The 12,546-nt window shown below is 34.2% G+C and overlaps 1 protein-coding gene across 3 annotated transcripts in view; it reads right to left on the bottom strand.

Moving 5' to 3' along the window:
• LOC121740021 (CUGBP Elav-like family member 1) overlaps positions 1 to 12,546 on the bottom strand; it is a 364,655-nt gene that overhangs the window by 334,787 nt on the left and 17,322 nt on the right. The window contains exon 1 of one of the 3 annotated variants that reach the window (XM_042132703.1): positions 2,378 to 2,418. The exons of 1 other annotated variant lie outside the window; for it this stretch is intronic. The gene's annotated coding sequence lies outside the window, so the exon portion shown is untranslated. Of the gene's footprint in view, positions 1 to 2,366; positions 2,419 to 12,546 lie in introns of those variants that run through there. One more of the 3 variants, XM_042132702.1, reaches the window with a different exon arrangement.

Raw genomic sequence — 12,546 nt, 5'->3', positions numbered from 1 at the left:
TATAAACTACTAGATGACGCCCGCAACTCCGTTGCGCCAATATTCATTTATTGCGCGGGAACCGTACATTTTTCAGGATAAAAAGTATTCTATGTCCTTTCCCGGGACTCAAAGTATCTCCATGCCAAATTTCAGCAAAATCGGTTCAGCGGTTTGGGCGTGAAGAGGTAACAGACAGTCAGACAGATAGACAGACAGTCAGACAGATAGACAGACAGACACACTATCGCATTTATAATATTAGTATGTATAGAGTTTTGCTCTATTACCTCTTAAAACTATACTACTGTTTCAGTAGCCGTTTTTAGGGTTCCGTACTCAACAAGAACCCCTTATAGTTTCGATCTGTCCGCCCGTCTGTCTGTCCGTCTGTCTGTCCGCGGTTTTGCTCAGAGACTATAAGACCTACAAAGCTGTAATTCGGTAAGAATGTATGTATTAACTAGATGTCCCGCGCGGCTTCGCCCGCGTAAATTAGGAAACCGTACATTTTCCCATAAAAAACAGCTTATGTCCCTATAACTCCCTTCACTTGGTCTACTCTTTATTTTGTGCTTAATATTGCCATAAAAATTGCTCCAGTAGTTGGTAATTTCTTATATTTCCTCCGTTTTCCCCATATTTTCCTGAGTTTCTTCGGTCGTATTAGTCTTAGCGTAATAATATTTAGCCTATAGTCTTAATCGATAAATGAGCTATCTAACACTGAAATAAGTTTTTAAATCGGACCTGTAGTTCCTGAGATTAACGCGTTCAAGCAAACATACTCTTCAGGTTTATAATATTAGCTAGGTATAGATTTTTTTTAATTATCGCTTGAGAAACTCGAGTCTCGATCTAAAAGACTATGAAAAGTACCAATAACAGTGTCATTATAGGCTCATAAGTCATAACTATGGGACGATGCATGGTATTTTATTTTTAATCTGGCTTTGGCCCACCACACATTCCCACCACTGTATCTCCTGTGTCGCCAGGATCGACAGCGGTATCCAACCACGAAAACCTTTTAATATGATCTCAGGGAGCCCGAGGGACATTCTAAAGCTGTCTTGGGACCCGCAACGAAATTAATCAGAAGAAAATAGGAGGAGTAGAAAGAATTCCAGATTCCCTCCCCAATATAAAGCGGGAGACAGCACAAAGTTGCAGTGACCGAAAGTCAAAGAACTGAAGGGGAGAAGCACCACGGGAATAAACGTTAATAATAATAGTGACTACTTCGCTAGAGCTAAATTAATTTATTGTGTAGACTGTTGCCAATAGTAATTGTGACAAAAACGCTTAAAGGCACGGAAGTTCCTAGTGCTGTCCACGACATCACCGTATGGTGATCTCGTGGACGATGCATGCTATAATATGGTAGTGATGATGATGATGATGATGATGATTTGCATAGTAGCATATGCTTTCCGTTCTTAAAGCAATGCCGAAACTCCCAAACTTGTATCTTTAAAGAATCAGGAGTTCTCTCAGCACCTTCCGAACCACGGTATATCAGGTATATCTCGGTGCAGAATCTTACTTGTTGGTAGCATATGCTTAGAATACTTTTCACGAAACCGAAGTCTGTGGTGACTTCGGTTTCGTGAAAAGTACAGCGCTGCTACTTTTACAGTGAACTCTCTTCAAGGAACACGTACACACCTTAAAGTAATATCACTTATTTTTGTTACACCCTGTATAATTGGAATCTCGGAATCGGCTCCAATGATTTTCATGAAATTAAGTATATAGTGGGTTTCGGGGGCGATAAATCGATCTAGCTAGGAATCATTTTTAGAAAATGTCATTTTCATCGAATACCGAGCAAAGCTCGGTCAAATAGCTAGTAAGTTATTAAATAGTCGATAAACTAAAAAAATATATTCGTAAAAGTACAAAGGAACTTTTCGTTCAAAATCCTTTGAACGTAACTGAGATGAAATTGTTAGTAGTGTAAAACCATAAAGTTAATATACGTAGTGGAACAGAGCAACAATCTCGAGCTGTCAAACGTAACCGAAATTGGCTAGTTAGGTAGGTATATTAACCGCCGCTCCGGTTCCGCTAGGCATATTAACTTTATGTGTAAAACACAATATTATAATTGTGCATTCAGTGACCTGGATACAAGAATTATAAAAAACTAGCGGTACTACGGAACCCTATATTGCGCGTGGCCCGACACGCACTTGGCCGGTTTTTTGGCGTATATTTTTTACTCTTGCTGCTCAGCTGGCTAGCGGTTGAAAGATTCTGCCAAGTCGTATTTAAAAATGCTCATTTCAAAATCTTTGTTAATTGAAGTTCGTAAAATCAGATACCTTATCTTGTAATTTCATGTCTTAAAGCATAATATTAACCATAATAATTAGAAAACTTACTAGATTCTAACTTAAAATTTTTGATATTACGCCAACTCAGAATTTATGTAATGAAATGCACAAAATCACGACACTACACAAGAAACCATAACAGTTAACTATAAATTTTGAAACAAAAATGAAAAATCAAACAGTCACATAAAAAAAATACAAAAACACACAACACACAAAATTTTTGCGTATACTCCAGTCACATATCTAAAACCAACTAAAGTTTTGAATTGTCATTTCGTAAGTGACATTTTTGCCTTACTTGTCAAAATAAAAAAAAATACTAAACGATAAAAGAGGTTGCATATTAAAATTATTTAAGCCCGTCTCCACGTCGAGTTGGCCATGGTGGATTTCACCATGGTCAACGTGCGCGTTTGGCGTTACGTCTGCCATAAGGCATCAATCGTAGATATAAATGCTCGTTCACAATAAAGTATAATTTTATGTAATCTTATTTAAAAAATTCTCGTGTCACAATGTTAGGCCGCGTACTCCTCCGAAAGGCTTTACTGATTGTAACGAAATTTTATATGCATATTCAGTATGTCTGAGAATCGGCTACTGGGTACTTATTATATTGATAAGTACATTTGTTGAATAAATAATAGTAAATTATTACAACCCGCGACTGACGGCAACCAAAATGTTTCTGCGACGGGATAGCGATGGACGTTGCCATGGTGACATACTTATTTAGTCAATTCAATAAAATAATACGGGTGAAATACTTTATATATGTCAAATAAACTTTTGCCGGGACAGCTTTACTCCACTCGGGCTTATTTGTCGCTAGCGGTCATTGACTCTCTGTCAAAAATTTGTCATTTTCAATATAAAACCACGATAAACAATATCTGACAGTTCATTGTCAATCGCGGTTTATATGGAAAATGACAAGTTTTTGACAGGGTGTCAATGACCGCTAGCGACAAGTTAGGCCGAGTGGAGTATAGAATACTATAAAAATCTCGTGTATCGCGCACAAACACTGTGTTTGTGCGCGAACTCCTCCAAAACGCCTCAACCGATGTTAATGAAATATTGTGTGTACATTCGTTAGGCCTCAAAATAGGTTTTATTTACTTTTAATATTATATTGATACTGACAAAAGTTTATTTGCCATATATAAAGTATGTCGCCCGTATTATTTTATTGAAATGCTAGTACAATTATTATATCATGTTACTTGACTGATTGGTATCGCTGATTTGTTACACAATCTGTATTTTGTGATCAGAGTAAATCATTTTCAGTAATAATTGTTTCATAATATTGTTTTTTTTTTATGATATAAGGGGGCAAACGAGCAAACGGGTCACCTGATGGAAAGCAACTTCCGTCGCCCATGGACACTCGCAGCATCAGAAGAGCTGCAGGTGCGTTGCCGGCCTTTTAATAGGGAATAGGGTAATATGAGAGGGTAGGGAAGGAAAGGGAATAGGGGAGGGTATGGAAGGGAATAGGATAGGGGATTGGGCCTCCGGTAAACTCACTCACTCGGCGAAACACAGCGCAAGCGCTGTTTCACGCCGGTTTTCTGTGAGGACGTGGTATTTCTCCGGTCGAGCCAGCCCATTCATGCCGAAGCATGGCTCTTCCACATACATTATAGTACACGTACATATTGTAATCGAATATGTATGACCAGGTACGACCTATTCGTACAGTATCTGATTGTATCGGCTGAAACCCTTATTTATAAAACTAGCGATCAAAAACGTTTAGGGTCACTATGCGTAAAATCTATCAAGCCGGGTAAAATGTTGTGGGCCTATATTTTGTAACTTTAGTAAGATGGAAAATGAAATTTGCATGTTATAAGAGCTTAGCGAGTAAGCGTATAATCTCAATTTGGTTTGGGGATTACGGTTGGTTCAATGATTTAGAATCGGATTTACAGAACTTATGCATAAGCTATAACATAATATTATTGAATATTACGTAGGTTTAATAAAACTATTTCAATCCAAATAAATGGTTAACCGCTTTCTGATTAAGTGCCTAATAGACTATTCACAACTTTTTTGACAGATTCTCCATACTTGATCTGTCAAGTTAATTGGTAGATAGCCTTATCAGGAAGTGGTGAAACAGGCCTTTAAGATCGTACTTTGAATATGATATAATGGGAACTAAAACCAATGATTAAATCAAATTAAAATTGACTTAGTAGTAAGTAAGGTTTGGCGTTACGCTTTCTTACTGGCAAGCAGACAAAATTGAACACCTATTAATTAGTAAGCTTTTCTTCAACAATATAAAACATTGGGGACTTAGCCAAAATTTCGCCTAAAATACGCATAAAGCTACTTTTCTGCGTAGCCACATTGAAATAAGCTACCAAGCCTACGTAAAAGGAGCTAGGTAGACAAAATTCACAGTTAGGAGCTCACCTGACTCTAAAAATCAAACATCGTCCTTCTCTCTTCACACTCACGCCCGTCTTTCATGTGCCAGGTGAAAAAGGACGGCGAGGAATCATCGCCGAGTTAGTTTTACTTGAATAAAAGACGAAATATAATGATTATGAAAAAAGTGTTTTGAGCAAATTTAGGCTTTATCAATACCTTTTTAGATATTAAAAATTTTTAAGAAAAGACAGCAAACTTCGAAGATCGAAGCAAAAATGTGTCTAAAACAAGGTTTTTGTAAAAAAGAAACTATCGAGCATTTTTTGTGTAATCGTGTTTTCGTCTAGAGCATTTAATCTTTATGAACTGAAGTTACTTGTGTCATACTTACAGATTTTGAGATCTAGGTTAAATTATGTAGTCAAGTTAGAGAGATCTAGGTTAAAGTATGTAGTCAAGTTAGAGAGATCTAGGTTAAAGTATGTAGTCAAGTTAGGGTCACATGGGCTCTTAAGCGTGTTTTCTTTAAGTTTGTGAAATCGCTAAAGCATTTTAAATATCCTTTAAATTATCAGATACGTTGGCTCTACACGTGATCAATCTTGTACCCTAATCTTCTCCTTAAGTGCTCTCACAATATTATTTATTCATGAACAATTTGATGCGATCAGGTCAGATATACAGTTGCACGATGTCGGAACATGATTTGACTTTGATAAAATACGATTACAAAGTTCCAACAACGTTTTTGCATTTTTATAAGGGTTCGTAAATATCAAACGCACCGAACCAAATCTAAATTTGTTTCATTTGCTTATTATAATATCTGGGACCACGGCCGTGCCCCAGCCAAGCTTTTTAGCAAAGGCACGGCCGTAGCATACTTTTCTCGAAGCGGTTCGCGGCTTTTTCACACCCCCTTTATCTTCGATGTTAACAAAGCTAGGGATTTAGAATTTCGGTGACTAGGAGCAAGTATTAAAACTAGCTTAACCTCCATATTACATAACATTTCGGTAAATAGTTTAATCGTTACGGATGATCAAAGTTACTACATTTTGTCACTCACTGACTGACAGATCATCAAAATTCTAAGGTACTTCTAGCAGACTTAGAACCTTGAAATTTGACAACAAGGTAGGTCGTTATCCACAATGAAAGTAAAAATTATAAAACTGGCCAAGTGCGAGTCGGACTGGCGTACATAGGGTTCCGTACCGTAAATTTGTATGGGAGCCCCCCTTAAATCACAAGTTTATGTACTTTTTATAACTTATTATTAAAGTTGAAATACAATTAAGTATTTTCTGAAATTTTCAAAAACCCTACTTTTACCATTATGGATATAGAGCAAAAAAGAGCAAAAAAAACGTGTTTGTTGTATGAGACCCCCGATTAATAATTTATTTTATTTTAGTTGGACTATTAGTTTTTATAGCGACAACAAAAGTACATAATTTGTAAAAAATTAAAATATCTAGCTATTGCGGTTCTCGAGATCTAGCCTCGTGACACACGGACGGACGACAGACAGACAGCGAAATCTAGACTCATTAGGAATAGGCTCCCGTTTTCATCCTTTGGGCAAGGAAACCTAAAAACTGAAAAGTATAATATAACTTTATTGAATAAAAGAAAAGATTTTTATGTTTGTGGCTTTGCAAGAACATTAAAAATGAGTTTCGACTTCATAATAATTATTTTACGTACAAAAGGAAAAATAGTGTTAACAAAGTTAACAATGAAGCTATGATAATTAAATTCGATTAAAATATAAATAAAATCAGAACTGCGAATTACGATGTACACTCCATATTCGCTCGATAGATGGTGTAGCACTCCCTTTATATCGCGGTATCGCTTGTTTGCGGAGTATAATTATTATTATGGTTTAAAAAAATCCGGGATAGGTCCTTTATACTCAATCGAAAGTAACATCGGTGCACGAATAACCTCCTGAAAGTTCAAAAGTTGTTGGGCTATCGTCATAGAATTTGTACTTTGTAGAAGTACCTACCTGGTATTATCAATTAATTTTACGACCTAGAATATATACCTAGAGATAGATAATGGGTGCTAAGCTAAGTACAGAAAAGTTTTAACGTGACCTGAAAAGAAAAGAAACCTTAAAAAAATGAATGAAATCCCATCAAAACATTAAATGTAAAAAGGAGCCAAGCAAAATATTGCATAGCCATGCAATATATCTATCGTGAAAAGTTTTCAGATCACATTCAAGCCAAGCCTTCAACTTATTTTGTAATTTAAATCAACATTCAGTGAATTTATCAATAGTTTTCTTAATTTTATAATTATTATAGTGGCTTGGCAATGAACACTAGAGAAATAATCAGCAACTGATTTAATTTATTGGGTACCATCGTCCACATGCGTCGTTACATACCAAAAACCACTTTACGCGCCTTGCCGTTTGAGTAAGTATGAACTACCCCAAATATTAAGTTTTATATTTGTTTTTCTTGTGCTCATTGCCGAGCCACTATAATAATTATAAAATAAAGAAAACAATTGATAAATTCACTTAATGTTGATTTAAATTACAAAATAAGTTGAAGGCTTGGCTTGAATGTGATCTGAAAACTTTTTACGATAGATATATTGCATGGCTATGCAATATTTTGATTGGCTCCTTTTTACATTTAATGTTTTGATGGGATTATTATTACTAGAGATCGCCCAATGGTCGAAATTCGACCTCAGACAAAAAAATTAATTATAAGTTTAAAATTTCAACGCTTTTCTATTGACTAGAGATCGCCCAATAGTCGAAATTCGACCTTAGTTTCAAAGACATTAGGACTACTACCTATATTTAAAAAAAAATGACTTTATCATATTTTTTTCAACTCTTGTCTCTGGGACTCAGCTGACCTCAGACTGGCCGTGTAAGCATTGTCTAATAGTATCTAAGATTCAATAAAAAAATATTTAATCCATTTTCAATTTTTCACCTTGTTGTCAACAAACTTCAACCATAAATAAAAGAGTACAATTCGTATGTATATTATATTATAGGCTTGTAACTCAAAAATCTGTCATTTTTCCTAGTGTGTGTGTTGTAGTGTGTGTAATGTTTTATTTGTTAAAAAAATGTATGATAAAAGCATAATTTCAAAATAATATTATCTCAATGCACTCCTTCATTTTATAAACTATAACTGTGCAAAATTTCATTCACCTACGTTTTCCCAGTTTTCGTTAAAAGAGATACAAAGTTTTTGACTCACGTATTAATAATATATATAGATATTCTATTGTCAAAAAAATTACTTAAATTATTTTTTAGACATAATTATTCCTGTGGCAGTCTCAGATGCATAAAGTCAAATGATGACAGACTGGCTGTATAGTAATAGTTGTCTAACAGTATTGATCCAATAAAAAAAAACTCATATCAATCTATTTTCAGTTTGATAACAGACTTCAACCATAAATAAAAGAGTACAATTCGTAATTGTATAGGCTTACCCCAAGTGTGTGTTGTAGTGTGTGTAATAATAATAATAATAATAAATTCTTTATTTGCACACACAAAAGAAAAGACAAAAGCACATAAAAGAGAAAAAAACAAAAGAAATAACAGCAACAAAAAAGGTATAATTTTTTTTTACAAAATTGTGCAAAAAGCCGGTTTTACTGCTTTAAAGCAGTTTCTTCCAGACAACCGAATGTTTTATTTGTTAAAAAAATGTATGAAAAAAGCATAATTTCAAAATAATATTAGCTCGATGCACTCCTTCAGCATATAAACTATAACTGTGCAAAATTTCATGCACCTACGTTTGTGAATATTACAAGTGCCTACCTGTTGCCATTATTGATTACAAGGAAATAAGGCCAAAAAATCACGTTAGTTGTGTGAGAGCCCCCTCTAAATTTTGTTTTTAGTATTTGTCGTTATAGTGGCAGCAGAAATACACATTACACAGTCTGTGAAAATTTAAGAAGTCTATCTATAGCGGTTCTTGAGATAAAGCCTGGAGACAGACAGACAGACAGACGGACAGACCGACGGACAGACAGACGGACAGACAGACGGACAGACAGACGGACAGACAGACGGACAGACAGACAGACAGACGGATAGACAGACACAGAGACAGACGGACAGACATAAAAGCCTCGGTAATAGGATCCCTTTGGGTACGGAACCCTAAAAAGGACCATCGTTGTCCTTCCTGACCACTTCCTGATAAGTGACAAAGAGGCTATCCACCAATTAACTTGACAGATCAAGTAGGTATGGAGAATCTGTCAAAAAACTTGTGAAAAGCCTACTCGGAACTTTATCAGAAAGTGGTGAAACAGGCCCTAAATATTTAAATCCAGGCATTGAATAAAATATAAAAAATAGGCACTTTAAATTTTAAGTTTAATAAAATCTTTCTTGTAACATAAAAGCATTAAATAATCATTATTTTCCCAAATAAAGGGCACCTTAAGTTATAATATTTACCTACTTGATACAACAACTGTTGTTGCAACTAACATTATAGCAGAAATAACAGAATTTAATGTTTTGACTTTTTAACCCTTGAAGAAAGTCTTTATCTTACTCTGCTGCCCTAAGGGGTATTCCAACCCTTATGCACCCAAATGATAGCCCCTTGTGTTTTGTTATTATTGCAATCGGAACACCATAAAAGGGGAGTGATATTAAAATGGGATAATAAAGCTTAGCATGTGCCATTTGTGAGTCGCTTTACTTTCGCCACGTATGAAACGTTTACTCTCATAAATAGTTTATGCGTCGTAAGTTTTTACTCTACCGTAAAGATGTTAAAGTGCGAAAGTGATAATGGTTTGGTTGAGTGTTAGTATATTTTAATAGGTGACGGACGATTTCGAAGTATAAAAGATAATAAAAATAAGAACTACGAATGATAATTGTAAGACATCGTGCAGCTGAAACAATCCTACTGTGAAAATAATTGTCTTTTACAGGTAAACCCACAGACTTTAGAAGGTAAAACAGTCAGGACTATTGCGAAACCAAAGGAATAAGTAGTGATTTTTGTCAATATAAAAAGAGTTATGATAATATCTTATCTTATTATATATATCTTTAAACGAGCAATTCTTGTATATATATATACAGGGTGTAACAAAAACAAGTGATAATACTTTAGGGTGTGTATGTGTTCCTTATAGAGAGTTCACTGTGAAAGTAGCAGCGCTGAAAGACCAAATTTTTTTTTTACTTTTGTATGAGGAAACTCGTGACGTTCGGGCGCTTGCCCATACAAAAGTGAAAAAAATTTTTGGTCTTTCAGCGCTGCTACTTTCACAGTGAACTCTCTATAAGGAACACATACACACCCTAAAGTATTATCACTTATTTTTGTTACACCTTATATATATATATATATATATATATATATATATATATATATATATATATATATATATATATATATATATATATATATATATATATATATATATATATATATATATATATATATATATATATGTATATATATATATATATATATATATATATATATATATATATATATATAATTTGAATCTTGGAATCGGCTCCAACGATTTTCATGAAATTTAGTATATAGGAGGTTTCGGGGGCGATAAATCGATCTAGCTAGGAATCATTCTTAGAAAATGTCATTTTATTCGTGTTTTATCGAATACTGAGCAAAGCTCGGTCAAACAGATAGTTATATTATAAACTGTTAACATTATTATGGTAGCAAGACCTGAAATAACATATTTCATCCAATTTATGTGCTCTGTTAGGCCAAATCCCACTGCAGTCATTAAAATATGGTACATAATTATGTCACATCGATGTCAAAAACATTGATAACACGATTGCTAATTATTGTGAAGTTTCACCCACAACATTGTTCTCAAGTTTTCGATAAAATATAGATATATAAATCTATATATTAATACGTGAGCCAAAAACTTTGTATCCCTTTTGACGAAAAATGGGGAAACGTAGGTGAATGAAATTTTGCACAGTTATAGTTTATATGGTGAAGGAGTGCATCGAGCTAATATTATTTTGAAATAATGCTTTTATCATACATTTTTTTAACAAATAAAACATTACACACACGACAACACACACACTAGGGAAAATGACAGATTTTTGAGTGCCAATCCGATACATACGAATTCTACTCTTTTTTATTTATGGTTGAAGTCTGTTGACAACAAGGTGACAAATTGAAAATGGTTTATAGTTTTTTTTATTGAATCGATACAATTAGACAATGCTTACACGGCCAGACTGAGATCAGCTGAGTCCCAGAGACAAGAGTTGAAAAATATAAAATAAAGTCCTAATGTCGTTGAACTAAGGTCGAATTTCGACCATTGGGCGATCTCTAGTTATAATAATATGTTGAAGACAAAAGATAAATTATTATTATGAGATCTCGAACCATCAAAATATTATCCCAACTGCAATCGTAATAATGCTCTCCATTTTATTACTTTGTATTAATGTGTATTATCATTATCGCAACGGGTCAACCACAAGTACCACAATTAAAATTTATTTACATAAGTGGGCAATGAATAAAATGAAGCCTTTTACTGTATTGCTTTTGACGACATGAGTTTGGTTAATGTGCACTAAATTCATTCCATTATGTAAAGTACACTTACATTTTCCAACCATATAGAATATAGCAATTAATGTTTCACGCAAATCCTACTTCCATCCTAAAATCTATACTTATATACTTATAATATTATAAAGCGGAAGAGTTTGATAGTTTGTTTGTTTGAACGCGCTAATCTCAGGAACTACTGGTCCGATTTGAAAAAAAAATTCAGTGTTAGATAGCTCATTTATCAAGAAAGGCTATAGGCTATTATTTTATCACGCCAAGACTAATAGGAGCGAAGAAATGATTATATACTTATTAATATTATAAAGCGGAAGAGTTTGTTTGTTTGTTTAAACGCGCTAATCTCAGGAACTACTGGTCCGATTTGAAAAAAAAATTCAGTGTTAGATAGCTCATTTATCAAGAAAGGCTATAAGCTATATTTTATCAATCTTATACTAACAGGAGCGAAGAAATAGAGGAAAATGTTGAAAAAACTGAGGAAATTATTTAAAATTGCTTTTTATCCTAAGAAACTACCGGAGCAATTTTATGTTATTTGGCACACATGAACAATAGACCACGTGAAAGGACAAAGGTTTCTTTTTTTGCGGAAAAATGTACGGTGTCCATGACATTCCTAAATTTCGCGGGCGAAAACGCGCGGAACATCTAGTAATATTATAAATTTAAATATGTGTATGTCTATTACCTCTACAGGCTTAAAAACCATTGAACCTTTGATAAATTTTGGTACTTATACACATACTTTAAAACCCGGGATAACATAGAAATTATTGGGGACAAATTTACGCGCAGTGATGTTGAGCGCAAATCAGCTGCAAATAAAATAAATCCGAATTAGGTGTTAACAACGAATACATAACATAATAATCCTGTTGATGATGATGGTTATCTTGAGGTGATGATCATGACTGTGATGAGAGATTGCGGAGTAATATAGATTATGCATATCGACTGTCAGTCTTGATCGTATTTTGAGGTCACGAAGGCCATTATTCCGGATATATTTCAGAGTGCCCTCAGGTGAATATAATTTGCATTTTATATGGAGCAGTGTGTCATCGTCAATTAGCCTCAGATATAATCTGAAGCTGGTGATATGAGTTATTAAGACAACTGAATAGCCATAAAAAGACATCATTTCCATGCAACAAAAATCTCAAATTTTATTAGTATCCTACTAATATTATAAAGGCGAAAGTTTGTTT

This window comes from Aricia agestis, chromosome 2, assembly GCF_905147365.1.
Source record: "Aricia agestis chromosome 2, ilAriAges1.1, whole genome shotgun sequence".
Classification (NCBI taxonomy): domain Eukaryota; kingdom Metazoa; phylum Arthropoda; class Insecta; order Lepidoptera; family Lycaenidae; genus Aricia; species Aricia agestis.
This window is presented reverse-complemented; position numbering and strand designations above follow the sequence as displayed.